The sequence below is a fragment of the Eucyclogobius newberryi genome, unplaced genomic scaffold (assembly GCF_026437365.1).
Source record: "Eucyclogobius newberryi isolate DKJ021-1_F unplaced genomic scaffold, fEucNew1.0.hap1 SCAF_56, whole genome shotgun sequence".
Lineage (NCBI taxonomy): Eukaryota > Metazoa > Chordata > Actinopteri > Gobiiformes > Gobiidae > Eucyclogobius > Eucyclogobius newberryi.
In genome coordinates this window covers 298,667-322,833 of record NW_027316234.1, presented here as the reverse complement: position 1 = coordinate 322,833, position 24,167 = coordinate 298,667, and the positions used below count along the sequence as shown (strand labels likewise).

The 24,167-nt window shown below is 47.8% G+C and overlaps 47 non-coding genes and 19 pseudogenes across 47 annotated transcripts; all 66 read left to right on the top strand.

Annotated features, from left to right (window-relative positions):
- The first annotated feature begins 30 nt into the window (after window positions 1–30).
- Window positions 31–149, top strand: LOC140384240 (5S ribosomal RNA). Its single transcript, XR_011932919.1, has one exon. It is a non-coding gene; the product is annotated as a 5S ribosomal RNA (ribosomal RNA).
- Window positions 150–295: 146 nt separating this feature from the next.
- LOC140345924 (5S ribosomal RNA) lies at window positions 296–414 on the top strand. Its single transcript, XR_011924190.1, has one exon. It is a non-coding gene; the product is annotated as a 5S ribosomal RNA (ribosomal RNA).
- A 168-nt stretch (window positions 415–582) lies between these two features.
- Window positions 583–701, top strand: LOC140345450 (5S ribosomal RNA; annotated as a pseudogene).
- Window positions 702–847: 146 nt separating this feature from the next.
- Window positions 848–966, top strand: LOC140384050 (5S ribosomal RNA). The gene has a single exon (XR_011932747.1). It is a non-coding gene; the product is annotated as a 5S ribosomal RNA (ribosomal RNA).
- Window positions 967–1,112: 146 nt separating this feature from the next.
- On the top strand, window positions 1,113–1,231 carry LOC140345923 (5S ribosomal RNA). Its single transcript, XR_011924189.1, has one exon. It is a non-coding gene; the product is annotated as a 5S ribosomal RNA (ribosomal RNA).
- Window positions 1,232–1,377: 146 nt separating this feature from the next.
- LOC140384239 (5S ribosomal RNA) lies at window positions 1,378–1,496 on the top strand. Its single transcript, XR_011932918.1, has one exon. It is a non-coding gene; the product is annotated as a 5S ribosomal RNA (ribosomal RNA).
- A 146-nt stretch (window positions 1,497–1,642) lies between these two features.
- On the top strand, window positions 1,643–1,761 carry LOC140345922 (5S ribosomal RNA). Its single transcript, XR_011924188.1, has one exon. It is a non-coding gene; the product is annotated as a 5S ribosomal RNA (ribosomal RNA).
- A 167-nt stretch (window positions 1,762–1,928) lies between these two features.
- On the top strand, window positions 1,929–2,047 carry LOC140345448 (5S ribosomal RNA; annotated as a pseudogene).
- Window positions 2,048–2,193: 146 nt separating this feature from the next.
- Window positions 2,194–2,312, top strand: LOC140384049 (5S ribosomal RNA). Its single transcript, XR_011932746.1, has one exon. It is a non-coding gene; the product is annotated as a 5S ribosomal RNA (ribosomal RNA).
- A 146-nt stretch (window positions 2,313–2,458) lies between these two features.
- LOC140345921 (5S ribosomal RNA) lies at window positions 2,459–2,577 on the top strand. The gene has a single exon (XR_011924187.1). It is a non-coding gene; the product is annotated as a 5S ribosomal RNA (ribosomal RNA).
- Window positions 2,578–2,735: 158 nt separating this feature from the next.
- LOC140384327 (5S ribosomal RNA) lies at window positions 2,736–2,854 on the top strand. The gene has a single exon (XR_011933001.1). It is a non-coding gene; the product is annotated as a 5S ribosomal RNA (ribosomal RNA).
- Window positions 2,855–3,000: 146 nt separating this feature from the next.
- On the top strand, window positions 3,001–3,119 carry LOC140384238 (5S ribosomal RNA). Its single transcript, XR_011932917.1, has one exon. It is a non-coding gene; the product is annotated as a 5S ribosomal RNA (ribosomal RNA).
- A 146-nt stretch (window positions 3,120–3,265) lies between these two features.
- LOC140345920 (5S ribosomal RNA) lies at window positions 3,266–3,384 on the top strand. The gene has a single exon (XR_011924186.1). It is a non-coding gene; the product is annotated as a 5S ribosomal RNA (ribosomal RNA).
- A 168-nt stretch (window positions 3,385–3,552) lies between these two features.
- LOC140345447 (5S ribosomal RNA) lies at window positions 3,553–3,671 on the top strand (annotated as a pseudogene).
- A 146-nt stretch (window positions 3,672–3,817) lies between these two features.
- On the top strand, window positions 3,818–3,936 carry LOC140345919 (5S ribosomal RNA). The gene has a single exon (XR_011924185.1). It is a non-coding gene; the product is annotated as a 5S ribosomal RNA (ribosomal RNA).
- A 159-nt stretch (window positions 3,937–4,095) lies between these two features.
- LOC140384048 (5S ribosomal RNA) lies at window positions 4,096–4,214 on the top strand. The gene has a single exon (XR_011932745.1). It is a non-coding gene; the product is annotated as a 5S ribosomal RNA (ribosomal RNA).
- A 146-nt stretch (window positions 4,215–4,360) lies between these two features.
- LOC140345918 (5S ribosomal RNA) lies at window positions 4,361–4,479 on the top strand. Its single transcript, XR_011924184.1, has one exon. It is a non-coding gene; the product is annotated as a 5S ribosomal RNA (ribosomal RNA).
- A 158-nt stretch (window positions 4,480–4,637) lies between these two features.
- LOC140384326 (5S ribosomal RNA) lies at window positions 4,638–4,756 on the top strand. The gene has a single exon (XR_011933000.1). It is a non-coding gene; the product is annotated as a 5S ribosomal RNA (ribosomal RNA).
- Window positions 4,757–4,903: 147 nt separating this feature from the next.
- On the top strand, window positions 4,904–5,022 carry LOC140345917 (5S ribosomal RNA). The gene has a single exon (XR_011924183.1). It is a non-coding gene; the product is annotated as a 5S ribosomal RNA (ribosomal RNA).
- A 157-nt stretch (window positions 5,023–5,179) lies between these two features.
- On the top strand, window positions 5,180–5,298 carry LOC140345371 (5S ribosomal RNA; annotated as a pseudogene).
- A 146-nt stretch (window positions 5,299–5,444) lies between these two features.
- Window positions 5,445–5,563, top strand: LOC140384237 (5S ribosomal RNA). Its single transcript, XR_011932916.1, has one exon. It is a non-coding gene; the product is annotated as a 5S ribosomal RNA (ribosomal RNA).
- Window positions 5,564–5,709: 146 nt separating this feature from the next.
- Window positions 5,710–5,828, top strand: LOC140345916 (5S ribosomal RNA). Its single transcript, XR_011924182.1, has one exon. It is a non-coding gene; the product is annotated as a 5S ribosomal RNA (ribosomal RNA).
- A 147-nt stretch (window positions 5,829–5,975) lies between these two features.
- Window positions 5,976–6,094, top strand: LOC140345914 (5S ribosomal RNA). Its single transcript, XR_011924180.1, has one exon. It is a non-coding gene; the product is annotated as a 5S ribosomal RNA (ribosomal RNA).
- Window positions 6,095–6,251: 157 nt separating this feature from the next.
- Window positions 6,252–6,370, top strand: LOC140345370 (5S ribosomal RNA; annotated as a pseudogene).
- Window positions 6,371–6,516: 146 nt separating this feature from the next.
- LOC140384236 (5S ribosomal RNA) lies at window positions 6,517–6,635 on the top strand. The gene has a single exon (XR_011932915.1). It is a non-coding gene; the product is annotated as a 5S ribosomal RNA (ribosomal RNA).
- A 146-nt stretch (window positions 6,636–6,781) lies between these two features.
- LOC140345913 (5S ribosomal RNA) lies at window positions 6,782–6,900 on the top strand. Its single transcript, XR_011924179.1, has one exon. It is a non-coding gene; the product is annotated as a 5S ribosomal RNA (ribosomal RNA).
- Window positions 6,901–7,068: 168 nt separating this feature from the next.
- Window positions 7,069–7,187, top strand: LOC140345445 (5S ribosomal RNA; annotated as a pseudogene).
- A 146-nt stretch (window positions 7,188–7,333) lies between these two features.
- Window positions 7,334–7,452, top strand: LOC140345912 (5S ribosomal RNA). Its single transcript, XR_011924178.1, has one exon. It is a non-coding gene; the product is annotated as a 5S ribosomal RNA (ribosomal RNA).
- A 159-nt stretch (window positions 7,453–7,611) lies between these two features.
- Window positions 7,612–7,730, top strand: LOC140384046 (5S ribosomal RNA). The gene has a single exon (XR_011932744.1). It is a non-coding gene; the product is annotated as a 5S ribosomal RNA (ribosomal RNA).
- A 146-nt stretch (window positions 7,731–7,876) lies between these two features.
- On the top strand, window positions 7,877–7,995 carry LOC140345911 (5S ribosomal RNA). Its single transcript, XR_011924177.1, has one exon. It is a non-coding gene; the product is annotated as a 5S ribosomal RNA (ribosomal RNA).
- Window positions 7,996–8,152: 157 nt separating this feature from the next.
- On the top strand, window positions 8,153–8,271 carry LOC140384325 (5S ribosomal RNA). The gene has a single exon (XR_011932999.1). It is a non-coding gene; the product is annotated as a 5S ribosomal RNA (ribosomal RNA).
- A 146-nt stretch (window positions 8,272–8,417) lies between these two features.
- Window positions 8,418–8,536, top strand: LOC140384270 (5S ribosomal RNA). Its single transcript, XR_011932947.1, has one exon. It is a non-coding gene; the product is annotated as a 5S ribosomal RNA (ribosomal RNA).
- Window positions 8,537–8,682: 146 nt separating this feature from the next.
- Window positions 8,683–8,801, top strand: LOC140345909 (5S ribosomal RNA). The gene has a single exon (XR_011924176.1). It is a non-coding gene; the product is annotated as a 5S ribosomal RNA (ribosomal RNA).
- Window positions 8,802–8,958: 157 nt separating this feature from the next.
- Window positions 8,959–9,077, top strand: LOC140345369 (5S ribosomal RNA; annotated as a pseudogene).
- Window positions 9,078–9,223: 146 nt separating this feature from the next.
- On the top strand, window positions 9,224–9,342 carry LOC140345908 (5S ribosomal RNA). Its single transcript, XR_011924175.1, has one exon. It is a non-coding gene; the product is annotated as a 5S ribosomal RNA (ribosomal RNA).
- A 157-nt stretch (window positions 9,343–9,499) lies between these two features.
- LOC140345368 (5S ribosomal RNA) lies at window positions 9,500–9,618 on the top strand (annotated as a pseudogene).
- Window positions 9,619–9,774: 156 nt separating this feature from the next.
- LOC140345599 (5S ribosomal RNA) lies at window positions 9,775–9,893 on the top strand (annotated as a pseudogene).
- A 146-nt stretch (window positions 9,894–10,039) lies between these two features.
- Window positions 10,040–10,158, top strand: LOC140345907 (5S ribosomal RNA). The gene has a single exon (XR_011924174.1). It is a non-coding gene; the product is annotated as a 5S ribosomal RNA (ribosomal RNA).
- A 146-nt stretch (window positions 10,159–10,304) lies between these two features.
- LOC140345906 (5S ribosomal RNA) lies at window positions 10,305–10,423 on the top strand. Its single transcript, XR_011924173.1, has one exon. It is a non-coding gene; the product is annotated as a 5S ribosomal RNA (ribosomal RNA).
- A 146-nt stretch (window positions 10,424–10,569) lies between these two features.
- Window positions 10,570–10,688, top strand: LOC140345905 (5S ribosomal RNA). The gene has a single exon (XR_011924172.1). It is a non-coding gene; the product is annotated as a 5S ribosomal RNA (ribosomal RNA).
- A 157-nt stretch (window positions 10,689–10,845) lies between these two features.
- On the top strand, window positions 10,846–10,964 carry LOC140345367 (5S ribosomal RNA; annotated as a pseudogene).
- Window positions 10,965–11,120: 156 nt separating this feature from the next.
- LOC140345598 (5S ribosomal RNA) lies at window positions 11,121–11,239 on the top strand (annotated as a pseudogene).
- A 146-nt stretch (window positions 11,240–11,385) lies between these two features.
- On the top strand, window positions 11,386–11,504 carry LOC140345904 (5S ribosomal RNA). Its single transcript, XR_011924171.1, has one exon. It is a non-coding gene; the product is annotated as a 5S ribosomal RNA (ribosomal RNA).
- A 158-nt stretch (window positions 11,505–11,662) lies between these two features.
- LOC140384323 (5S ribosomal RNA) lies at window positions 11,663–11,781 on the top strand. Its single transcript, XR_011932997.1, has one exon. It is a non-coding gene; the product is annotated as a 5S ribosomal RNA (ribosomal RNA).
- Window positions 11,782–11,927: 146 nt separating this feature from the next.
- Window positions 11,928–12,046, top strand: LOC140345902 (5S ribosomal RNA). Its single transcript, XR_011924169.1, has one exon. It is a non-coding gene; the product is annotated as a 5S ribosomal RNA (ribosomal RNA).
- A 146-nt stretch (window positions 12,047–12,192) lies between these two features.
- On the top strand, window positions 12,193–12,311 carry LOC140345901 (5S ribosomal RNA). Its single transcript, XR_011924168.1, has one exon. It is a non-coding gene; the product is annotated as a 5S ribosomal RNA (ribosomal RNA).
- A 146-nt stretch (window positions 12,312–12,457) lies between these two features.
- Window positions 12,458–12,576, top strand: LOC140345900 (5S ribosomal RNA). Its single transcript, XR_011924167.1, has one exon. It is a non-coding gene; the product is annotated as a 5S ribosomal RNA (ribosomal RNA).
- A 156-nt stretch (window positions 12,577–12,732) lies between these two features.
- LOC140384029 (5S ribosomal RNA) lies at window positions 12,733–12,851 on the top strand. Its single transcript, XR_011932728.1, has one exon. It is a non-coding gene; the product is annotated as a 5S ribosomal RNA (ribosomal RNA).
- Window positions 12,852–19,455: 6,604 nt separating this feature from the next.
- Window positions 19,456–19,574, top strand: LOC140345597 (5S ribosomal RNA; annotated as a pseudogene).
- Window positions 19,575–19,720: 146 nt separating this feature from the next.
- LOC140345899 (5S ribosomal RNA) lies at window positions 19,721–19,839 on the top strand. The gene has a single exon (XR_011924166.1). It is a non-coding gene; the product is annotated as a 5S ribosomal RNA (ribosomal RNA).
- A 158-nt stretch (window positions 19,840–19,997) lies between these two features.
- Window positions 19,998–20,116, top strand: LOC140384322 (5S ribosomal RNA). Its single transcript, XR_011932996.1, has one exon. It is a non-coding gene; the product is annotated as a 5S ribosomal RNA (ribosomal RNA).
- A 146-nt stretch (window positions 20,117–20,262) lies between these two features.
- Window positions 20,263–20,381, top strand: LOC140384068 (5S ribosomal RNA). Its single transcript, XR_011932763.1, has one exon. It is a non-coding gene; the product is annotated as a 5S ribosomal RNA (ribosomal RNA).
- A 146-nt stretch (window positions 20,382–20,527) lies between these two features.
- LOC140345366 (5S ribosomal RNA) lies at window positions 20,528–20,646 on the top strand (annotated as a pseudogene).
- A 156-nt stretch (window positions 20,647–20,802) lies between these two features.
- On the top strand, window positions 20,803–20,921 carry LOC140384321 (5S ribosomal RNA). Its single transcript, XR_011932995.1, has one exon. It is a non-coding gene; the product is annotated as a 5S ribosomal RNA (ribosomal RNA).
- A 146-nt stretch (window positions 20,922–21,067) lies between these two features.
- On the top strand, window positions 21,068–21,186 carry LOC140384067 (5S ribosomal RNA). Its single transcript, XR_011932762.1, has one exon. It is a non-coding gene; the product is annotated as a 5S ribosomal RNA (ribosomal RNA).
- Window positions 21,187–21,332: 146 nt separating this feature from the next.
- Window positions 21,333–21,451, top strand: LOC140345363 (5S ribosomal RNA; annotated as a pseudogene).
- A 156-nt stretch (window positions 21,452–21,607) lies between these two features.
- On the top strand, window positions 21,608–21,726 carry LOC140345444 (5S ribosomal RNA; annotated as a pseudogene).
- Window positions 21,727–21,872: 146 nt separating this feature from the next.
- Window positions 21,873–21,991, top strand: LOC140345898 (5S ribosomal RNA). Its single transcript, XR_011924165.1, has one exon. It is a non-coding gene; the product is annotated as a 5S ribosomal RNA (ribosomal RNA).
- Window positions 21,992–22,149: 158 nt separating this feature from the next.
- Window positions 22,150–22,268, top strand: LOC140384320 (5S ribosomal RNA). The gene has a single exon (XR_011932994.1). It is a non-coding gene; the product is annotated as a 5S ribosomal RNA (ribosomal RNA).
- A 157-nt stretch (window positions 22,269–22,425) lies between these two features.
- Window positions 22,426–22,544, top strand: LOC140345443 (5S ribosomal RNA; annotated as a pseudogene).
- A 146-nt stretch (window positions 22,545–22,690) lies between these two features.
- Window positions 22,691–22,809, top strand: LOC140345897 (5S ribosomal RNA). The gene has a single exon (XR_011924164.1). It is a non-coding gene; the product is annotated as a 5S ribosomal RNA (ribosomal RNA).
- Window positions 22,810–22,967: 158 nt separating this feature from the next.
- LOC140384319 (5S ribosomal RNA) lies at window positions 22,968–23,086 on the top strand. The gene has a single exon (XR_011932993.1). It is a non-coding gene; the product is annotated as a 5S ribosomal RNA (ribosomal RNA).
- Window positions 23,087–23,232: 146 nt separating this feature from the next.
- Window positions 23,233–23,351, top strand: LOC140345346 (5S ribosomal RNA; annotated as a pseudogene).
- Window positions 23,352–23,497: 146 nt separating this feature from the next.
- LOC140345896 (5S ribosomal RNA) lies at window positions 23,498–23,616 on the top strand. Its single transcript, XR_011924163.1, has one exon. It is a non-coding gene; the product is annotated as a 5S ribosomal RNA (ribosomal RNA).
- A 157-nt stretch (window positions 23,617–23,773) lies between these two features.
- LOC140345362 (5S ribosomal RNA) lies at window positions 23,774–23,892 on the top strand (annotated as a pseudogene).
- A 156-nt stretch (window positions 23,893–24,048) lies between these two features.
- On the top strand, window positions 24,049–24,167 carry LOC140345596 (5S ribosomal RNA; annotated as a pseudogene).

The window sequence follows — 24,167 nt, the reverse complement described above, 5'->3', positions numbered from 1 at the left end:
AAAAAAGGCCGTTTTGACCTGGAACATTTCGCTCACGGCCATACCACCCTGGACCAGCCCGATCTCGTCTGATCTCGGAAGCCAAGCAGGGTTGGGCCTTGTTAGTACTTGGATGGGAGACCGCCTGGGAATACCAGGTGCTGTGAGCATTTTCACACTTTTTCACCCGTCAAAAAAAAAAAAAGAAGTTTTTCATTGAGATATCCCAATTTTGACCGAGCAAGTGGCGTGAAGGTACTCTTCACGAAAAGACAGTGTTTGATATAAAAAAGGCCGTTTTGACCTGGAACATTTCGCTCACGGCCATACCACCCTGGACCAGCCCGATCTCGTCTGATCTCGGAAGCCAAGCAGGGTTGGGCCTGGTTAGTACTTGGATGGGAGACCGCCTGGGAATACCAGGTGCTGTGAGCATTTTCACACTTTTTCACCTGTCAAAAAAAAAAAAAAAAAAAAAAAAAGAAGTTTTTCATTGAGATATCCCAATTTTGACCGAGCAAGTGGCGTGAAGGTACTCTTCACGAAAAGACAGTGTTTGATGCAAAAAAAGCCATTTATACGAGTTTTGACCTGGAACATTTCGCTCACGGCCATACCACCCTGGACCAGCCCGATCTCGTTTGATCTCGGAAGCCAAGCGGGGTTGGGCCTTGTTAGTACTTGGATGGAACACCGCCTGGGAATACCAGGTGCTGTGAGCATTTTCACACTTTTTCACCCGTCAAAAAAAAAAAAAGAAGTTTTTCATTGAGATATCCCAATTTTGACCGAGCAAGTGGCGTGAAGGTACTCTTCACGAAAAGACAGTGTTTGATATAAAAAAGGCCGTTTTGACCTGGAACATTTCGCTCACGGCCATACCACCCTGGACCAGCCCGATCTCGTTTGATCTCGGAAGCCAAGCGGGGTTGGGCCTGTTTAGTACTTGGATGGGAGACCGCCTGGGAATACCAGGTGCTGTGAGCATTTTCACACTTTTTCACCCGTCAAAAAAAAAAAAAGAAGTTTTTCATTGAGATATCCCAATTTTGACCGAGCAAGTGGCGTGAAGGTACTCTTCACGAAAAGACAGTGTTTGATATAAAAAAGGCCGTTTTGACCTGGAACATTTCGCTCACGGCCATACCACCCTGGACCAGCCCGATCTCGTCTGATCTCGGAAGCCAAGCAGGGTTGGGCCTGGTTAGTACTTGGATGGGAGACCGCCTGGGAATACCAGGTGCTGTGAGCATTTTCACACTTTTTCACCCGTCAAAAAAAAAAAAAGAAGTTTTTCATTGAGATATCCCAATTTTGACCGAGCAAGTGGCGTGAAGGTACTCTTCACGAAAAGACAGTGTTTGATATAAAAAAGGCCGTTTTGACCTGGAACATTTCGCTCACGGCCATACCACCCTGGACCAGCCCGATCTCGTCTGATCTCGGAAGCCAAGCAGGGTTGGGCCTTGTTAGTACTTGGATGGGAGACCGCCTGGGAATACCAGGTGCTGTGAGCATTTTCACACTTTTTCACCCGTCAAAAAAAAAAAAAGAAGTTTTTCATTGAGATATCCCAATTTTGACCGAGCAAGTGGCGTGAAGGTACTCTTCACGAAAAGACAGTGTTTGATATAAAAAAGGCCGTTTTGACCTGGAACATTTCGCTCACGGCCATACCACCCTGGACCAGCCCGATCTCGTCTGATCTCGGAAGCCAAGCAGGGTTGGGCCTGGTTAGTACTTGGATGGGAGACCGCCTGGGAATACCAGGTGCTGTGAGCATTTTCACACTTTTTCACCTGTCAAAAAAAAAAAAAAAAAAAAAAAAGAAGTTTTTCATTGAGATATCCCAATTTTGACCGAGCAAGTGGCGTGAAGGTACTCTTCACGAAAAGACAGTGTTTGATGCAAAAAAAGCCATTTATACGAGTTTTGACCTGGAACATTTCGCTCACGGCCATACCACCCTGGACCAGCCCGATCTCGTTTGATCTCGGAAGCCAAGCGGGGTTGGGCCTTGTTAGTACTTGGATGGAACACCGCCTGGGAATACCAGGTGCTGTGAGCATTTTCACACTTTTTCACCCGTCAAAAAAAAAAAAAGAAGTTTTTCATTGAGATATCCCAATTTTGACCGAGCAAGTGGCGTGAAGGTACTCTTCACGAAAAGACAGTGTTTGATATAAAAAAGGCCGTTTTGACCTGGAACATTTCGCTCACGGCCATACCACCCTGGACCAGCCCGATCTCGTTTGATCTCGGAAGCCAAGCGGGGTTGGGCCTGTTTAGTACTTGGATGGGAGACCGCCTGGGAATACCAGGTGCTGTGAGCATTTTCACACTTTTTCACCCGTCAAAAAAAAAAAAAGAAGTTTTTCATTGAGATATCCCAATTTTGACCGAGCAAGTGGCGTGAAGGTACTCTTCACGAAAAGACAGTGTTTGATATAAAAAAGGCCGTTTTGACCTGGAACATTTCGCTCACGGCCATACCACCCTGGACCAGCCCGATCTCGTCTGATCTCGGAAGCCAAGCAGGGTTGGGCCTGGTTAGTACTTGGATGGGAGACCGCCTGGGAATACCAGGTGCTGTGAGCATTTTCACACTTTTTCACCTGTCAAAAAAAAAAAAAAAAAAAAAAAAAGAAGTTTTTCATTGAGATATCCCAATTTTGACCGAGCAAGTGGCGTGAAGGTACTCTTCACGAAAAGACAGTGTTTGATATAAAAAAGGCCGTTTTGACCTGGAACATTTCGCTCACGGCCATACCACCCTGGACCAGCCCGATCTCGTTTGATCTCGGAAGCCAAGCGGGGTTGGGCCTTGTTAGTACTTGGATGGGAGACCGCCTGGGAATACCAGGTGCTGTGAGCATTTTCACACTTTTTCACCCGTCAAAAAAAAAAAAAGAAGTTTTTCATTGAGATATCCCAATTTTGACCGAGCAAGTGGCGTGAAGGTACTCTTCACGAAAAGACAGTGTTTGATATAAAAAAGGCCGTTTTGACCTGGAACATTTCGCTCACGGCCATACCACCCTGGACCAGCCCGATCTCGTCTGATCTCGGAAGCCAAGCAGGGTTGGGCCTTGTTAGTACTTGGATGGGAGACCGCCTGGGAATACCAGGTGCTGTGAGCATTTTCACACTTTTTCACCCGTCAAAAAAAAAAAAAGAAGTTTTTCATTGAGATATCCCAATTTTGACCGAGCAAGTGGCGTGAAGGTACTCTTCACGAAAAGACAGTGTTTGATATAAAAAAGGCCGTTTTGACCTGGAACATTTCGCTCACGGCCATACCACCCTGGACCAGCCCGATCTCGTCTGATCTCGGAAGCCAAGCAGGGTTGGGCCTGGTTAGTACTTGGATGGGAGACCGCCTGGGAATACCAGGTGCTGTGAGCATTTTCACACTTTTTCACCTGTCAAAAAAAAAAAAAAAAAAAAAAAAAGAAGTTTTTCATTGAGATATCCCAATTTTGACCGAGCAAGTGGCGTGAAGCTACTCTTCACGAAAAGACAGTGTTTGATGCAAAAAAAGCCATTTATACGAGTTTTGACCTGGAACATTTCGCTCACGGCCATACCACCCTGGACCAGCCCGATCTCGTTTGATCTCGGAAGCCAAGCGGGGTTGGGCCTTGTTAGTACTTGGATGGAACACCGCCTGGGAATACCAGGTGCTGTGAGCATTTTCACACTTTTTCACCCGTCAAAAAAAAAAAAAGAAGTTTTTCATTGAGATATCCCAATTTTGACCGAGCAAGTGGCGTGAAGGTACTCTTCACGAAAAGACAGTGTTTGATATAAAAAAGGCCGTTTTGACCTGGAACATTTCGCTCACGGCCATACCACCCTGGACCAGCCCGATCTCGTCTGATCTCGGAAGCCAAGCAGGGTTGGGCCTGGTTAGTACTTGGATGGGAGACCGCCTGGGAATACCAGGTGCTGTGAGCATTTTCACACTTTTTCACCTGTCAAAAAAAAAAAAAAAAAAAAAAAAAAGAAGTTTTTCATTGAGATATCCCAATTTTGACCGAGCAAGTGGCGTGAAGGTACTCTTCACGAAAAGACAGTGTTTGATATAAAAAAGGCCGTTTTGACCTGGAACATTTCGCTCACGGCCATACCACCCTGGACCAGCCCGATCTCGTTTGATCTCGGAAGCCAAGCGGGGTTGGGCCTGTTTAGTACTTGGATGGGAGACCGCCTGGGAATACCAGGTGCTGTGAGCATTTTCACACTTTTTCACCCGTCAAAAAAAAAAAAAGAAGTTTTTCATTGAGATATCCCAATTTTGACCGAGCAAGTGGCGTGAAGGTACTCTTCACGAAAAGACAGTGTTTGATATAAAAAAGGCCGTTTTGACCTGGAACATTTCGCTCACGGCCATACCACCCTGGACCAGCCCGATCTCGTCTGATCTCGGAAGCCAAGCAGGGTTGGGCCTGGTTAGTACTTGGATGGGAGACCGCCTGGGAATACCAGGTGCTGTGAGCATTTTCACACTTTTTCACCTGTCAAAAAAAAAAAAAAAAAAAAAAAAAGAAGTTTTTCATTGAGATATCCCAATTTTGACCGAGCAAGTGGCGTGAAGGTACTCTTCACGAAAAGACAGTGTTTGATATAAAAAAGGCCGTTTTGACCTGGAACATTTCGCTCACGGCCATACCACCCTGGACCAGCCCGATCTCGTTTGATCTCGGAAGCCAAGCGGGGTTGGGCCTTGTTAGTACTTGGATGGGAGACCGCCTGGGAATACCAGGTGCTGTGAGCATTTTCACACTTTTTCACCCGTCAAAAAAAAAAAGAAGAAGTTTTTCATTGAGATATCCCAATTTTGACCGAGCAAGTGGCGTGAAGGTACTCTTCACGAAAAGACAGTGTTTGATATAAAAAAGGCCGTTTTGACCTGGAACATTTCGCTCACGGCCATACCACCCTGGACCAGCCCGATCTCGTCTGATCTCGGAAGCCAAGCAGGGTTGGGCCTGGTTAGTACTTGGATGGGAGACCGCCTGGGAATACCAGGTGCTGTGAGCATTTTCACACTTTTTCACCTGTCAAAAAAAAAAAAAAAAAAAAAAAAGAAGTTTTTCATTGAGATATCCCAATTTTGACCGAGCAAGTGGCGTGAAGGTACTCTTCACGAAAAGACAGTGTTTGATATAAAAAAGGCCGTTTTGACCTGGAACATTTCGCTCACGGCCATACCACCCTGGACCAGCCCGATCTCGTTTGATCTCGGAAGCCAAGCGGGGTTTGGCCTTGTTAGTACTTGGATGGGAGACCGCCTGGGAATACCAGGTGCTGTGAGCATTTTCACACTTTTTCACCCGTCAAAAAAAAAAAAAGAAGTTTTTCATTGAGATATCCCAATTTTGACCGAGCAAGTGGCGTGAAGGTACTCTTCACGAAAAGACAGTGTTTGATATAAAAAAGGCCGTTTTGACCTGGAACATTTCGCTCACGGCCATACCACCCTGGACCAGCCCGATCTCGTCTGATCTCGGAAGCCAAGCAGGGTTGGGCCTTGTTAGTACTTGGATGGGAGACCGCCTGGGAATACCAGGTGCTGTGAGCATTTTCACACTTTTTCACCCGTCAAAAAAAAAAAAAGAAGTTTTTCATTGAGATATCCCAATTTTGACCGAGCAAGTGGCGTGAAGGTACTCTTCACGAAAAGACAGTGTTTGATATAAAAAAGGCCGTTTTGACCTGGAACATTTCGCTCACGGCCATACCACCCTGGACCAGCCCGATCTCGTCTGATCTCGGAAGCCAAGCAGGGTTGGGCCTGGTTAGTACTTGGATGGGAGACCGCCTGGGAATACCAGGTGCTGTGAGCATTTTCACACTTTTTCACCCGTCAAAAAAAAAAAGAAGAAGTTTTTCATTGAGATATCCCAATTTTGACCGAGCAAGTGGCGTGAAGGTACTCTTCACGAAAAGACAGTGTTTGATATAAAAAAGGCCGTTTTGACCTGGAACATTTCGCTCACGGCCATACCACCCTGGACCAGCCCGATCTCGTCTGATCTCGGAAGCCAAGCAGGGTTGGGCCTGGTTAGTACTTGGATGGGAGACCGCCTGGGAATACCAGGTGCTGTGAGCATTTTCACACTTTTTCACCTGTCAAAAAAAAAAAAAAAAAAAAAAAAGAAGTTTTTCATTGAGATATCCCAATTTTGACCGAGCAAGTGGCGTGAAGGTACTCTTCACGAAAAGACAGTGTTTGATATAAAAAAGGCCGTTTTGACCTGGAACATTTCGCTCACGGCCATACCACCCTGGACCAGCCCGATCTCGTTTGATCTCGGAAGCCAAGCGGGGTTTGGCCTTGTTAGTACTTGGATGGGAGACCGCCTGGGAATACCAGGTGCTGTGAGCATTTTCACACTTTTTCACCCGTCAAAAAAAAAAAAAGAAGTTTTTCATTGAGATATCCCAATTTTGACCGAGCAAGTGGCGTGAAGGTACTCTTCACGAAAAGACAGTGTTTGATATAAAAAAGGCCGTTTTGACCTGGAACATTTCGCTCACGGCCATACCACCCTGGACCAGCCCGATCTCGTCTGATCTCGGAAGCCAAGCAGGGTTGGGCCTTGTTAGTACTTGGATGGGAGACCGCCTGGGAATACCAGGTGCTGTGAGCATTTTCACACTTTTTCACCCGTCAAAAAAAAAAAAAGAAGTTTTTCATTGAGATATCCCAATTTTGACCGAGCAAGTGGCGTGAAGGTACTCTTCACGAAAAGACAGTGTTTGATATAAAAAAGGCCGTTTTGACCTGGAACATTTCGCTCACGGCCATACCACCCTGGACCAGCCCGATCTCGTCTGATCTCGGAAGCCAAGCAGGGTTGGGCCTGGTTAGTACTTGGATGGGAGACCGCCTGGGAATACCAGGTGCTGTGAGCATTTTCACACTTTTTCACCTGTCAAAAAAAAAAAAAAAAAAAAAAAAAGAAGTTTTTCATTGAGATATCCCAATTTTGACCGAGCAAGTGGCGTGAAGGTACTCTTCACGAAAAGACAGTGTTTGATGCAAAAAAAGCCATTTATACGAGTTTTGACCTGGAACATTTCGCTCACGGCCATACCACCCTGGACCAGCCCGATCTCGTTTGATCTCGGAAGCCAAGCGGGGTTGGGCCTTGTTAGTACTTGGATGGAACACCGCCTGGGAATACCAGGTGCTGTGAGCATTTTCACACTTTTTCACCCGTCAAAAAAAAAAAAAGAAGTTTTTCATTGAGATATCCCAATTTTGACCGAGCAAGTGGCGTGAAGGTACTCTTCACGAAAAGACAGTGTTTGATATAAAAAAGGCCGTTTTGACCTGGAACATTTCGCTCACGGCCATACCACCCTGGACCAGCCCGATCTCGTCTGATCTCGGAAGCCAAGCAGGGTTGGGCCTGGTTAGTACTTGGATGGGAGACCGCCTGGGAATACCAGGTGCTGTGAGCATTTTCACACTTTTTCACCTGTCAAAAAAAAAAAAAAAAAAAAAAAAAAGAAGTTTTTCATTGAGATATCCCAATTTTGACCGAGCAAGTGGCGTGAAGGTACTCTTCACGAAAAGACAGTGTTTGATATAAAAAAGGCCGTTTTGACCTGGAACATTTCGCTCACGGCCATACCACCCTGGACCAGCCCGATCTCGTTTGATCTCGGAAGCCAAGCGGGGTTGGGCCTGTTTAGTACTTGGATGGGAGACCGCCTGGGAATACCAGGTGCTGTGAGCATTTTCACACTTTTTCACCCGTCAAAAAAAAAAAAAGAAGTTTTTCATTGAGATATCCCAATTTTGACCGAGCAAGTGGCGTGAAGGTACTCTTCACGAAAAGACAGTGTTTGATATAAAAAAGGCCGTTTTGACCTGGAACATTTCGCTCACGGCCATACCACCCTGGACCAGCCCGATCTCGTCTGATCTCGGAAGCCAAGCAGGGTTGGGCCTGGTTAGTACTTGGATGGGAGACCGCCTGGGAATACCAGGTGCTGTGAGCATTTTCACACTTTTTCACCTGTCAAAAAAAAAAAAAAAAAAAAAAAAGAAGTTTTTCATTGAGATATCCCAATTTTGACCGAGCAAGTGGCGTGAAGGTACTCTTCACGAAAAGACAGTGTTTGATATAAAAAAGGCCGTTTTGACCTGGAACATTTCGCTCACGGCCATACCACCCTGGACCAGCCCGATCTCGTTTGATCTCGGAAGCCAAGCGGGGTTGGGCCTTGTTAGTACTTGGATGGGAGACCGCCTGGGAATACCAGGTGCTGTGAGCATTTTCACACTTTTTCACCCGTCAAAAAAAAAAAAAGAAGTTTTTCATTGAGATATCCGAATTTTGACCGAGCAAGTGGCGTGAAGGTACTCTTCACGAAAAGACAGTGTTTGATATAAAAAAGGCCGTTTTGACCTGGAACATTTCGCTCACGGCCATACCACCCTGGACCAGCCCGATCTCGTCTGATCTCGGAAGCCAAGCGGGGTTGGGCCTTGTTAGTACTTGGATGGGAGACCGCCTGGGAATACCAGGTGCTGTGAGCATTTTCACACTTTTTCACCCGTCAAAAAAAAAAAAAGAAGTTTTTCATTGAGATATCCCAATTTTGACCGAGCAAGTGGCGTGAAGGTACTCTTCACGAAAAGACAGTGTTTGATATAAAAAAGGCCGTTTTGACCTGGAACATTTCGCTCACGGCCATACCACCCTGGACCAGCCCGATCTCGTCTGATCTCGGAAGCCAAGCAGGGTTGGGCCTGGTTAGTACTTGGATGGGAGACCGCCTGGGAATACCAGGTGCTGTGAGCATTTTCACACTTTTTCACCTGTCAAAAAAAAAAAAAAAAAAAAAAAAGAAGTTTTTCATTGAGATATCCCAATTTTGACCGAGCAAGTGGCGTGAAGGTACTCTTCACGAAAAGACAGTGTTTGATATAAAAAAGGCCGTTTTGACCTGGAACATTTCGCTCACGGCCATACCACCCTGGACCAGCCCGATCTCGTTTGATCTCGGAAGCCAAGCGGGGTTTGGCCTTGTTAGTACTTGGATGGGAGACCGCCTGGGAATACCAGGTGCTGTGAGCATTTTCACACTTTTTCACCCGTCAAAAAAAAAAAAAGAAGTTTTTCATTGAGATATCCCAATTTTGACCGAGCAAGTGGCGTGAAGGTACTCTTCACGAAAAGACAGTGTTTGATATAAAAAAGGCCGTTTTGACCTGGAACATTTCGCTCACGGCCATACCACCCTGGACCAGCCCGATCTCGTCTGATCTCGGAAGCCAAGCAGGGTTGGGCCTGGTTAGTACTTGGATGGGAGACCGCCTGGGAATACCAGGTGCTGTGAGCATTTTCACACTTTTTCACCTGTCAAAAAAAAAAAAAAAAAAAAAAAAGAAGTTTTTCATTGAGATATCCCAATTTTGACCGAGCAAGTGGCGTGAAGGTACTCTTCACGAAAAGACAGTGTTTGATATAAAAAAGGCCGTTTTGACCTGGAACATTTCGCTCACGGCCATACCACCCTGGACCAGCCCGATCTCGTTTGATCTCGGAAGCCAAGCGGGGTTTGGCCTTGTTAGTACTTGGATGGGAGACCGCCTGGGAATACCAGGTGCTGTGAGCATTTTCACACTTTTTCACCCGTCAAAAAAAAAAAAAGAAGTTTTTCATTGAGATATCCCAATTTTGACCGAGCAAGTGGCGTGAAGGTACTCTTCACGAAAAGACAGTGTTTGATGCAAAAAAAGCCATTTATACGAGTTTTGACCTGGAACATTTCGCTCACGGCCATACCACCCTGGACCAGCCCGATCTCGTTTGATCTCGGAAGCCAAGCGGGGTTGGGCCTTGTTAGTACTTGGATGGAACACCGCCTGGGGATACCAGGTGCTGTGAGCATTTTCACACTTTTTCACCCGTCAAAAAAAAAAAAAGAAGTTTTTCATTGAGATATCCCAATTTTGACCGAGCAAGTGGCGTGAAGGTACTCTTCACGAAAAGACAGTGTTTGATATAAAAAAGGCCGTTTTGACCTGGAACATTTCGCTCACGGCCATACCACCCTGGACCAGCCCGATCTCGTCTGATCTCGGAAGCCAAGCAGGGTTGGGCCTGGTTAGTACTTGGATGGGAGACCGCCTGGGAATACCAGGTGCTGTGAGCATTTTCACACTTTTTCACCCGTCAAAAAAAAAAAAAGAAGTTTTTCATTGAGATATCCCAATTTTGACCGAGCAAGTGGCGTGAAGGTACTCTTCACGAAAAGACAGTGTTTGATATAAAAAAGGCCGTTTTGACCTGGAACATTTCGCTCACGGCCATACCACCCTGGACCAGCCCGATCTCGTCTGATCTCGGAAGCCAAGCAGGGTTGGGCCTGGTTAGTACTTGGATGGGAGACCGCCTGGGAATACCAGGTGCTGTGAGCATTTTCACACTTTTTCACCCGTCAAAAAAAAAAAAAGAAGTTTTTCATTGAGATATCCCAATTTTGACCGAGCAAGTGGCGTGAAGGTACTCTTCACGAAAAGACAGTGTTTGATATAAAAAAGGCCGTTTTGACCTGGAACATTTCGCTCACGGCCATACCACCCTGGACCAGCCCGATCTCGTCTGATCTCGGAAGCCAAGCAGGGTTGGGCCTGGTTAGTACTTGGATGGGAGACCGCCTGGGAATACCAGGTGCTGTGAGCATTTTCACACTTTTTCACCTGTCAAAAAAAAAAAAAAAAAAAAAAAAGAAGTTTTTCATTGAGATATCCCAATTTTGACCGAGCAAGTGGCGTGAAGGTACTCTTCACGAAAAGACAGTGTTTGATATAAAAAAGGCCGTTTTGACCTGGAACATTTCGCTCACGGCCATACCACCCTGGACCAGCCCGATCTCGTTTGATCTCGGAAGCCAAGCGGGGTTTGGCCTTGTTAGTACTTGGATGGGAGACCGCCTGGGAATACCAGGTGCTGTGAGCATTTTCACACTTTTTCACCCGTCAAAAAAAAAAAAAGAAGTTTTTCATTGAGATATCCCAATTTTGACCGAGCAAGTGGCGTGAAGGTACTCTTCACGAAAAGACAGTGTTTGATGCAAAAAAAGCCATTTATACGAGTTTTGACCTGGAACATTTCGCTCACGGCCATACCACCCTGGACCAGCCCGATCTCGTTTGATCTCGGAAGCCAAGCGGGGTTGGGCCTTGTTAGTACTTGGATGGAACACCGCCTGGGGATACCAGGTGCTGTGAGCATTTTCACACTTTTTCACCCGTCAAAAAAAAAAAAAGAAGTTTTTCATTGAGATATCCCAATTTTGACCGAGCAAGTGGCGTGAAGGTACTCTTCACGAAAAGACAGTGTTTGATATAAAAAAGGCCGTTTTGACCTGGAACATTTCGCTCACGGCCATACCACCCTGGACCAGCCCGATCTCGTCTGATCTCGGAAGCCAAGCAGGGTTGGGCCTGGTTAGTACTTGGATGGGAGACCGCCTGGGAATACCAGGTGCTGTGAGCATTTTCACACTTTTTCACCTGTCAAAAAAAAAAAAAAAAAAAAAAAAAGAAGTTTTTCATTGAGATATCCCAATTTTGACCGAGCAAGTGGCGTGAAGGTACTCTTCACGAAAAGACAGTGTTTGATATAAAAAAGGCCGTTTTGACCTGGAACATTTCGCTCACGGCCATACCACCCTGGACCAGCCCGATCTCGTTTGATCTCGGAAGCCAAGCGGGGTTGGGCCTTGTTAGTACTTGGATGGGAGACCGCCTGGGAATACCAGGTGCTGTGAGCATTTTCACACTTTTTCACCCGTCAAAAAAAAAAAAAGAAGTTTTTCATTGAGATATCCCAATTTTGACCGAGCAAGTGGCGTGAAGGTACTCTTCACGAAAAGACAGTGTTTGATATAAAAAAGGCCGTTTTGACCTGGAACATTTCGCTCACGGCCATACCACCCTGGACCAGCCCGATCTCGTCTGATCTCGGAAGCCAAGCAGGGTTGGGCCTGGTTAGTACTTGGATGGGAGACCGCCTGGGAATACCAGGTGCTGTGAGCATTTTCACACTTTTTCACCCGTCAAAAAAAAAAAAAGAAGTTTTTCATTGAGATATCCCAATTTTGACCGAGCAAGTGGCGTGAAGGTACTCTTCACGAAAAGACAGTGTTTGATATAAAAAAGGCCGTTTTGACCTGGAACATTTCGCTCACGGCCATACCACCCTGGACCAGCCCGATCTCGTCTGATCTCGGAAGCCAAGCAGGGTTGGGCCTGGTTAGTACTTGGATGGGAGACCGCCTGGGAATACCAGGTGCTGTGAGCATTTTCACACTTTTTCACCCGTCAAAAAAAAAAAAAGAAGTTTTTCATTGAGATATCCCAATTTTGACCGAGCAAGTGGCGTGAAGGTACTCTTCACGAAAAGACAGTGTTTGATATAAAAAAGGCCGTTTTGACCTGGAACATTTCGCTCACGGCCATACCACCCTGGACCAGCCCGATCTCGTCTGATCTCGGAAGCCAAGCAGGGTTGGGCCTGGTTAGTACTTGGATGGGAGACCGCCTGGGAATACCAGGTGCTGTGAGCATTTTCACACTTTTTCACCTGTCAAAAAAAAAAAAAAAAAAAAAAAGAAGTTTTTCATTGAGATATCCCAATTTTGACCGAGCAAGTGGCGTGAAGGTACTCTTCACGAAAAGACAGTGTTTGATATAAAAAAGGCCGTTTTGACCTGGAACATTTCGCTCACGGCCATACCACCCTGGACCCGCCCGATCTCGTCTGATCTCGGAAGCTAAGCTGGGCTGGGCCTGGTTAGTACTTGGATGGGAGACCTCCTTGAAATACCAGGTGCTGTGAGCAAAACTACCCCCATTACACACAGGAACAGTAGAGCCTAAGACTTGTCCTTTCCATGGGAACAAAGGGGATAGCAACAGCCTCGGCAGCCTAAGACTGTTCCTCCATGATCAGGAACAGCAACAGCACAAATACTGGTCCTCCATGGGAACAAAGGGAATAGCAACAGCCTCGGCAGTCTAAGACTATTCCTCCATGATCAGGAACAGTAGCGGTCTAAGACTGGTACTCCATGGGAACAAAGGGAACAGCAGCGACGGTCTGGCAGTCTAAGACTATCCCTCCATGATGCAAGGAACAGCAGCACGTAAAACTGGTCCTCCCTGGTTGTATATGGCGAAAACTGGTAACTCCAGGTGAGAACTGGGCTGTGTCAGACTGTTCTTCCATGAGAAAGGAAAAGCAACAGCGCAATACTGGTCCTCCATGGGGAAAGGGAATAGCGACAGCCTCGGCAGTATAAGACTATTCCTCCATGTTCAAGGAACAATTGCAGTCTAAGTCTCGTCCTGCATGGGAAAAAAGGGAGCAGCAGCAGTCTTGAAACGGGGGCTTCCCCTCGCCGGAGGGCAGGGAAGTCTATACTTTAAAAGAGTGCAGGTGCGTGCAATTTGTGGTGTGCTGCATGGTCTGGAGCTGGAGGTTTGGGAGTTTTTTTTTTTGAGTTTTTAATCGTTATTTTGGTCATTTTCATTTACTTTTTTCAGTTCTTTTGTTTGTTCCCCTCCCAGTAAACTTACTGGGAGGTGGATTTTTTGTTTTTTGTGAGCATGGCTCAAAGGACGGACAACACGGCATCGGACACTGGAATGGACACGACAAAGGCAAGACAAAGTTTGAAAGAATCTGTAAATAATAGAAAGAACGAAGAAAGAAGAATGAAATTTATGAAAGAACTCACTGTGGTGTTGGAGTTGACGGAGGGAGCACAAATCACGCCACTAGCTTTTTTGAAATCGACTCAGGAGGTGTGCGGCTCCATAGTAGCGTGCAGACTCATCTCGAAGGACAAATATGAAGTAACCGTCAGTACCACTAAAGCGAAGGAGCGGCTCCTGGACGGGTACTGCATTGGAGGAGTCAGGGTTCACGCCCGTGACATCTCGGTGGATGAGCTGGTCGTGTCCTTCATGGGGCTGCCGGCTTATATCGAGGACGAGGAGATCCTGGCCAAGCTCTACGCCTGGGGGGTCTCTGCGGTCTCCGAGGTGAGGAGGAGAATGTGGCCGGGGACGAACGTGGCGGACGGCACCAGGTTTGTACGGGTAAGGTTCACGGACACGGTGCAGTCCTTACCGTATTCTGTCAGGTTTGACACCGCGGGGGGCCCCGAGTACTTCAGGGTAATACACGACAGGCAGGTGCGGGTGTGTAGGGGGTGTCTCCAGCCTGGCCATATTCTGAGGGAGTGCCCTGACTTTCTGTGCCGCAACTGCGGGAGCCAGGGGCATTACGCGCGCGAGTGCGTCGCGCAGCGGGCCCCGAAGTGCAGAGAGTGCCGCATGTTCCGCCACTTATGTCCGTGTGGTGCGGGTGACAGAGAGGAGGACAGAGGGGAGGACAGAGGGGAGGACAGGGAGGACGCCATTGGAGGAGAGAGCAGTGACGTGGCCCAGAACGTGCCCGCAACTGCTCTCTCCGAAGTAGAGGAGTTTTTGGAGGAGGAGGCTGTGGAGGAGTCAGGGGAGCCAGAGGTGTCTGGCTCCTCTTGCTCCTCTGACTCCTCAGACGAGGAGGCGTCCGTCGCACTGGAGATGGTGCTCGGCTCAGCGCTGGCGTCTGGGAAGGTGGGAGCAGGACAAACTGCTCCTCCTGACCAGAGGGAGGGGACTCGTGAGGGTCCAACTCCTAAGCCCGTGGAGGAAGAGGCTGAACCCGGGAGGAGGATGGGTGCGGGACAGGCCCCGCATCTTACCTCCAAAGGGGGGGACATCACCACAGGGCTGGGTGATGATCCCAAGCTCCAGTCGGACGGTGGTAAGAGGGGACAGGTGGAGAAGAAGGATAAGAAAGGGGCAAGACGCAGGAAGCAGGTGGCAGGAGACGGAGAGGGCGCTGCTGCTGAGAGCGGCTCTGCCTCCTCCGTTCCAACCACTTCAAAAGCGCCAGCAGAAAGCTCCATCAACCCACCATCCTCCACACGCAGCTCTGCCCCACGAGGTGAGCTCGAGACTGTTTTTAATGATGACTTCATGGATTTCTCCACCCGTGAAGTCAGAAAAAGAGTGTGGCAGTCGGATGCGACGGGCGCCAAAAAGAAGTCTAAATAAAAGATGGGTTACATCCTCCAAGGTCTCCTCTTAATGGCGTTCTCCTTGTCCTCTTGGAACGCAGGCGGCCTGCGGAGCCCAGTGCGGATGCAGAGCGCGTTACACTTTTCCAAGTGGGACGTGCTCTGCATCCAAGAAACGCACTGGGATGTCAGCCACGCGCAACAAGTGCGGAGCATGGGAGTAGGCTCTGTATTTTGGGCCCTGGGCACGGCGTGCTCGCGCGGTGTGGCCACGGTGGTGAGGCCTGGTGTCTTAGGCCAACCCACCCTGGTACACGCCGACCCAGAGGGCTCCTTCCTGGTCCTGGACTTCACGGACACAGTGAAGTTCAGACTAATTAACATCTACGCCCCGAACGATGATGGTCTGAGGAGGCAATTCTTCAAAAAAATATTTCGCTTTGCGAACGACAATACAATCATAATCGGTGACTTTAATACAACACTTTGCAAGACAGACATCGGCATTAACAACTCTTTTAAAAACAGCACTGCCAGGACAGCCCTGTTGGAAGAAGCCGCCAGCAGGAACCTGACGGAGGTGTGGCGGTTCGTCCACCCCTTCCTGAAGGATTTCTCCAGGCGGCAGGTCGTCCAGGGCGTCCTGAAGCAGTCCCGCATTGACCTCTGTTTTGCCTCCTCAGACCTGGCACAGAGAGTCAGTGGTGCTTCCTACAAGTGGTCAGGCTTGAGTGATCACTCCACTTTAGATATTTATTTTGGGTTAGTTTCATCACCGAGGAATGGAGGACTGTGGGTCCTAAACAGCTCCATCCTCGGTGATGAAACTTTTTGTAGGAAAATGGACTTTTTGTTTGATGTATTTGACATGGAGCTGGAGCTGATCGACAGCGTGGTCGATTGGTGGCCGACGGCAAAAACACGCATTAAAAAGCTCTGTGTCAATTACAGCAAACACAAGGCGTGGCTGTCGACCAGGAGGGAGACCGCTCTCCGCCAGCGCCTGCAGGTCCTGGACCAGGGCGCAGCTTCCACCACTGGCCCTGTGGATCCAGAGTACCTGGTGGTGCGCGCTGAGCTGGAGCAGCTGGAGGTAAGTAGGTGTCAGGGTGCAATTTTGAGGGCAAAAGCCAGACACACAGTCGAAGGAGAACGCTCGACAGCGTTCTTCTTCGGCTGTGAGAAGGTTACACAGGGAAAGATGCACATAGATAAGTTGATAGATAAGACAGGTAAGATTGTTTCCGAGGTAAGTGAGGTTTTAGAGACAGCGCAGGATTTCTATAGTAGGCTTTTTAGTTCAGACGGAGTGGCAGAGCAGGCTTTAGACCAGGCTGTAGGTGCTCTGGAGCGCACACTGAGCAGGGAGGATAGGGAGCTGTGCGACGCGCCTCTGTCTCTCATGGAGATAGAGGCTGCAGTCAAGAGTTTAAATACAGGGAAAAGCCCCGGAGAGGACGGACTAACCTGTGAGTTTTTCAAGCGTTTCGCTTCCAGGTTAGCTCCGATCCTACTCCTATTATATCAGGATTTTGAGAGTGAGAGTAGAGTTGGCGATGGTTTTGCGATGAGTGTCGTCACTCTGCTTTTTAAGAAGGGCGACAGGAGCAGCCTCGCCAACTACAGGCCCATTAGCCTTTTGAACGTAGACTATAAAATTTTAGCAAAGGTATTAGCAGGTAGGTTAAAGCGTGTGATTGGATCCGTCATACACCCCTCGCAGGCCTACAGCGTCCCCGGGAGGGACATCTCAGACACAGTTTTGTCTCTGAGATATCTCCTTCGGCAGATGCACGCGACCGGTGGTATTCACGTTAGTGTAGACTTTAACAAGGCGTTCGACAGAGTTGAGCATTCGTTCCTCTGGACTGTATTAGGTAAGTTAGGTTTCGGCGAACGGTTTGTTAATTGGCTACAGCTCATCTATTCCTTTGCGGTCAGTAAGGTCAAAGTCAACGGGTTTCTAACTGACTCTTTCCCCTTAAAAAGATCAGTCAGGCAGGGCTGTCCCCTCTCGTCGCTCCTCTACAGCATCGCCGCTGAGCCTTTGGCGGCCATGTTGAGGGCGGACGCGGCGGTGAGGGGACTGACCACGCCTGCGGGTAGGGAAGTCAAAATTTTTCAGTACGCAGATGACACGAATCTGATCCTCCGAGACGTGGAGAGCCTGAACGCCTCTCTCCACGTGCTCAATGTTTACGGCCTCGCTTCAGGGGCCAAAATCAATTTCGATAAAACCACGGTTAAATTTTGCGGCAGCGTCACGCCTGTTCCTCTCCCTGTCCAGCTCCGGGAGGCGGGGGACTCCTACAAGGTCCTCGGCGTCCCCCTGGGCAGAGACGAGGAGGCGTGTCGTACTGCACTTTGGTCGCCTTTGTGCGAGAAAATTACAGCGCGCTTGAATTTTTGGAGACGTCGTAATCTGACATTAAAAGGTAAAGTCTTAGTTGTAAATTCTTTGTGCATGTCCATGTTGAACCATGCACTCTCCGTGTACGGCCTGCCGGGGGTCTATGCTAACAAATTAAGGTTAGTGATAAACCACTTTTTGTGGAATCGTGAGAGGGGCTTTATTGCACATAAGGTTATGATAGGTGAGTACGATCAGGGAGGTTTAAAGTTAGCAGATTTAGAGTTAAGGAAGAAGGCCTTCAGGCTGAAAACAATTCGGAAATTTCTAGACGTTGAGGTAGATGCTCCATGGAAGGATTATATAGGTGAGTTTGTTAATAGTCTAGGTAAGTTTGGTGTTTATAATTTGTGTTTGTTGCCCCCTGTTTCGGTCCTGGAAGGCCTCCCCCCCTTCGAGAGGGAACTCTTGGAGGCGTGGAGGACTTTCAGGCCCCTGACTGTGGCGGTTCCAGACAGCGGTGAGGGTCTCGCGCACATGCCCCTCCGTCATAACCCTGACTTGCTCTCCGCTCCCCCCGGGAAGCGCGAGTGCATGATCAGTGGGGCGATGGAGGAGGCTGGGCTGGAATATGTAGGTAAGGTATTTGACGTGAAAGGTAATTTTAGTGTAGATTACATAGGGAAGTGTTTTAGGTTAGCAGGTAAAGTGTTTAGGAGAAAGTATATTAGTGGTATGGTAAGTATTTTTAACAGGAATCTGGTCAGGCATTGGGGAAGCACTTTGGGCCAAATGGGGAGCACGACAGGTAAGTTGAATTTTAATGTATTTGTTAGCACGGGGAGGTTTAGGATTTTCACAGACCTACCCACCCGCATCCTGTATCAGTTGTTGTTGCCGGGAGTGCTCGGGCGTCCCGCCTCGGAACACAAATGGTCATTAACATTCCCCGCACGCACCATCGCAACCATCTGGGCCAACATCTTTAATTGGTACACCCCACATAACGTAGGTCATTTTGACTTCAGATTTAGACACAGGATCGTCTTTACATCCGCAGCACTGCACGCATTTCTTCCCGACAGCTACGCTGCGGACTGCCCCGTGTGCCACGGACCCCCCGAGACCCTGGAGCACATGCTGTACACCTGCCCGGCCGTCCGCCCGTTCTGGTCCCGACTGCAGGACCTCCTCGCTCGGAGGCTGTCCTGGAGGCTCCCACCGCCGGCGGCCCTAGGAGGGGACGACCAGGAGCCCTGGCTCCTCCTCTTTGGTCCCGGACAGAGTCGCTCTGGAGCCAACACCCATCTCGCCCGACTAACCCTCTCCATAGCCCGGTACACATTATATCTCAACAGGAACATCCATCTCCGTGACAATAAAACAGCAGCACCCTGGCCCATCTTCAAAGGACTCTTGGCCGCACACCTCCGACACCTCCACATGGCAGCAGAGCACCGGTTCATCACCCACCTCGTCCCCCACAACACCCTGATCCACCTCACACCCTCTGGAAACCTGGACATCCTCTTCTGACCCCGGCATCACCCCCCCCAACCACGGCATCACCCCCCATCACTGAAGAATGTTTGGAGAATGATTGTGTGTTTGATTTTCTGTAATTTTTTGTCTCGTCTCCCCCTGCCCTTGTGTATCCTATTCCCTTGCCCTTGTGTGTCATGTATGTCTGTACATTCATGTAAATATATGTAAATACTTGTTTTAAGATGTTTTTGATAATAAAAGATAAAAAAAAAAAAAAAAAAAAAAGACCAGCCCGATCTCGTTTGATCTCGGAAGCCAAGCGGGGTTTGGCCTTGTTAGTACTTGGATGGGAGACCGCCTGGGAATACCAGGTGCTGTGAGCATTTTCACACTTTTTCACCCGTCAAAAAAAAAAAAAGAAGTTTTTCATTGAGATATCCCAATTTTGACCGAGCAAGTGGCGTGAAGGTACTCTTCACGAAAAGACAGTGTTTGATGCAAAAAAAGCCATTTATACGAGTTTTGACCTGGAACATTTCGCTCACGGCCATACCACCCTGGACCAGCCCGATCTCGTTTGATCTCGGAAGCCAAGCGGGGTTGGGCCTTGTTAGTACTTGGATGGAACACCGCCTGGGGATACCAGGTGCTGTGAGCATTTTCACACTTTTTCACCCGTCAAAAAAAAAAAAAGAAGTTTTTCATTGAGATATCCCAATTTTGACCGAGCAAGTGGCGTGAAGGTACTCTTCACGAAAAGACAGTGTTTGATATAAAAAAGGCCGTTTTGACCTGGAACATTTCGCTCACGGCCATACCACCCTGGACCAGCCCGATCTCGTCTGATCTCGGAAGCCAAGCAGGGTTGGGCCTGGTTAGTACTTGGATGGGAGACCGCCTGGGAATACCAGGTGCTGTGAGCATTTTCACACTTTTTCACCTGTCAAAAAAAAAAAAAAAAAAAAAAAAAGAAGTTTTTCATTGAGATATCCCAATTTTGACCGAGCAAGTGGCGTGAAGGTACTCTTCACGAAAAGACAGTGTTTGATATAAAAAAGGCCGTTTTGACCTGGAACATTTCGCTCACGGCCATACCACCCTGGACCAGCCCGATCTCGTTTGATCTCGGAAGCCAAGCGGGGTTGGGCCTTGTTAGTACTTGGATGGGAGACCGCCTGGGAATACCAGGTGCTGTGAGCATTTTCACACTTTTTCACCCGTCAAAAAAAAAAAAAGAAGTTTTTCATTGAGATATCCCAATTTTGACCGAGCAAGTGGCGTGAAGGTACTCTTCACGAAAAGACAGTGTTTGATATAAAAAAGGCCGTTTTGACCTGGAACATTTCGCTCACGGCCATACCACCCTGGACCAGCCCGATCTCGTTTGATCTCGGAAGCCAAGCGGGGTTGGGCCTTGTTAGTACTTGGATGGGAGACCGCCTGGGAATACAAGGTGCTGTGAGCATTTTCACACTTTTTCACCCGTCAAAAAAAAAAAAAGAAGTTTTTCATTGAGATATCCCAATTTTGACCGAGCAAGTGGCGTGAAGGTACTCTTCACGAAAAGACAGTGTTTGATATAAAAAAGGCCGTTTTGACCTGGAACATTTCGCTCACGGCCATACCACCCTGGACCAGCCCGATCTCGTTTGATCTCGGAAGCCAAGCGGGGTTTGGCCTTGTTAGTACTTGGATGGGAGACCGCCTGGGAATACCAGGTGCTGTGAGCATTTTCACACTTTTTCACCCGTCAAAAAAAAAAAAAGAAGTTTTTCATTGAGATATCCCAATTTTGACCGAGCAAGTGGCGTGAAGGTACTCTTCACGAAAAGACAGTGTTTGATGCAAAAAAAGCCATTTATACGAGTTTTGACCTGGAACATTTCGCTCACGGCCATACCACCCTGGACCAGCCCGATCTCGTTTGATCTCGGAAGCCAAGCGGGGTTGGGCCTTGTTAGTACTTGGATGGGAGACCGCCTGGGAATACCAGGTGCTGTGAGCATTTTCACACTTTTTCACCCGTCAAAAAAAAAAAAAGAAGTTTTTCATTGAGATATCCCAATTTTGACCGAGCAAGTGGCGTGAAGGTACTCTTCACGAAAAGACAGTGTTTGATATAAAAAAGGCCGTTTTGACCTGGAACATTTCGCTCACGGCCATACCACCCTGGACCAGCCCGATCTCGTTTGATCTCGGAAGCCAAGCGGGGTTGGGCCTTGTTAGTACTTGGATGGGAGACCGCCTGGGAATACAAGGTGCTGTGAGCATTTTCACACTTTTTCACCCGTCAAAAAAAAAAAAAGAAGTTTTTCATTGAGATATCCCAATTTTGACCGAGCAAGTGGCGTGAAGGTACTCTTCACGAAAAGACAGTGTTTGATATAAAAAAGGCCGTTTTGACCTGGAACATTTCGCTCACGGCCATACCACCCTGGACCAGCCCGATCTCGTTTGATCTCGGAAGCCAAGCGGGGTTTGGCCTTGTTAGTACTTGGATGGGAGACCGCCTGGGAATACCAGGTGCTGTGAGCATTTTCACACTTTTTCACCCGTCAAAAAAAAAAAAAGAAGTTTTTCATTGAGATATCCCAATTTTGACCGAGCAAGTGGCGTGAAGGTACTCTTCACGAAAAGACAGTGTTTGATGCAAAAAAAGCCATTTATACGAGTTTTGACCTGGAACATTTCGCTCACGGCCATACCACCCTGGACCAGCCCGATCTCGTTTGATCTCGGAAGCCAAGCGGGGTTGGGCCTTGTTAGTACTTGGATGGAACACCGCCTGGGAATACCAGGTGCTGTGAGCATTTTCACACTTTTTCACCCGTCAAAAAAAAAAAAAGAAGTTTTTCATTGAGATATCCCAATTTTGACCGAGCAAGTGGCGTGAAGGTACTCTTCACGAAAAGACAGTGTTTGATATAAAAAAGGCCGTTTTGACCTGGAACATTTCGCTCACGGCCATACCACCCTGGACCAGCCCGATCTCGTCTGATCTCGGAAGCCAAGCAGGGTTGGGCCTGGTTAGTACTTGGATGGGAGACCGCCTGGGAATACCAGGTGCTGTGAGCATTTTCACACTTTTTCACCTGTCAAAAAAAAAAAAAAATTAAAAAAAAGAAGTTTTTCATTGAGATATCCCAATTTTGACCGAGCAAGTGGCGTGAAGGTACTCTTCACGAAAAGACAGTGTTTGATATAAAAAAGGCCGTTTTGACCTGGAACATTTCGCTCACGGCCATACCACCCTGGACCAGCCCGATCTCGTTTGATCTCGGAAGCCAAGCGGGGTTGGGCCTTGTTAGTACTTGGATGGGAGACCGCCTGGGAATACCAGGTGCTGTGAGCATTTTCACACTTTTTCACCCGTCAAAAAAAAAAAAAAGAAGTTTTTCATTGAGATATCCCAATTTTGACCGAGCAAGTGGCGTGAAGGTACTCTTCACGAAAAGACAGTGTTTGATGCAAAAAAAGCCATTTATACGAGTTTTGACCTGGAACATTTCGCTCACGGCCATACCACCCTGGACCAGCCCGATCTCGTTTGATCTCGGAAGCCAAGCGGGGTTGGGCCTTGTTAGTACTTGGATGGAACACCGCCTGGGAATACCAGGTGCTGTGAGCATTTTCACACTTTTTCACCCGTCAAAAAAAAAAAAAGAAGTTTTTCATTGAGATATCCCAATTTTGACCGAGCAAGTGGCGTGAAGGTACTCTTCACGAAAAGACAGTGTTTGATATAAAAAAGGCCGTTTTGACCTGGAACATTTCGCTCACGGCCATACCACCCTGGACCAGCCCGATCTCGTCTGATCTCGGAAGCCAAGCAGGGTTGGGCCTGGTTAGTACTTGGATGGGAGACCGCCTGGGAATACCAGGTGCTGTGAGCATTTTCACACTTTTTCACCTGTCAAAAAAAAAAAAAAATAAAAAAAAAGAAGTTTTTCATTGAGATATCCCAATTTTGACCGAGCAAGTGGCGTGAAGGTACTCTTCACGAAAAGACAGTGTTTGATATAAAAAAGGCCGTTTTGACCTGGAACATTTCGCTCACGGCCATACCACCCTGGACCAGCCCGATCTCGTTTGATCTCGGAAGCCAAGCGGGGTTGGGCCTTGTTAGTACTTGGATGGGAGACCGCCTGGGAATACCAGGTGCTGTGAGCATTTTCACACTTTTTCACCCGTCAAAAAAAAAAAAAGAAGTTTTTCATTGAGATATCCCAATTTTGACCGAGCAAGTGGCGTGAAGGTACTCTTCACGAAAAGACAGTGTTTGATATAAAAAAGGCCGTTTTGACCTGGAACATTTCGCTCACGGCCATACCACCCTGGACCAGCCCGATCTCGTCTGATCTCGGAAGCCAAGCGGGGTTGGGCCTTGTTAGTACTTGGATGGAACACCGCCTGGGAATACCAGGTGCTGTGAGCATTTTCACACTTTTTCACCCGTCAAAAAAAAAAAAAGAAGTTTTTCATTGAGATATCCCAATTTTGACCGAGCAAGTGGCGTGAAGGTACTCTTCACGAAAAGACAGTGTTTGATATAAAAAAGGCCGTTTTGACCTGGAACATTTCGCTCACGGCCATACCACCCTGGACCAGCCCGATCTCGTCTGATCTCGGAAGCCAAGCAGGGTTGGGCCTGGTTAGTACTTGGATGGGAGACCGCCTGGGAATACCAGGTGCTGTGAGCATTTTCACACTTTTTCACCTGTCAAAAAAAAAAAAAAAAAAAAAAAAGAAGTTTTTCATTGAGATATCCCAATTTTGACCGAGCAAGTGGCGTGAAGGTACTCTTCACGAAAAGACAGTGTTTGATATAAAAAAGGCCGTTTTGACCTGGAACATTTCGCTCACGGCCATACCACCCTGGACCAGCCCGATCTCGTTTGATCTCGGAAGCCAAGCGGGGTTTGGCCTTGTTAGTACTTGGATGGGAGACCGCCTGGGAATACCAGGTGCTGTGAGCATTTTCACACTTTTTCACCCGTCAAAAAAAAAAAAAGAAGTTTTTCATTGAGATATCCCAATTTTGACCGAGCAAGTGGCGTGAAGGTACTCTTCACGAAAAGACAGTGTTTGATGCAAAAAAAGCCATTTATACGAGTTTTGACCTGGAACATTTCGCTCACGGCCATACCACCCTGGACCAGCCCGATCTCGTTTGATCTCGGAAGCCAAGCGGGGTTGGGCCTTGTTAGTACTTGGATGGAACACCGCCTGGGGATACCAGGTGCTGTGAGCA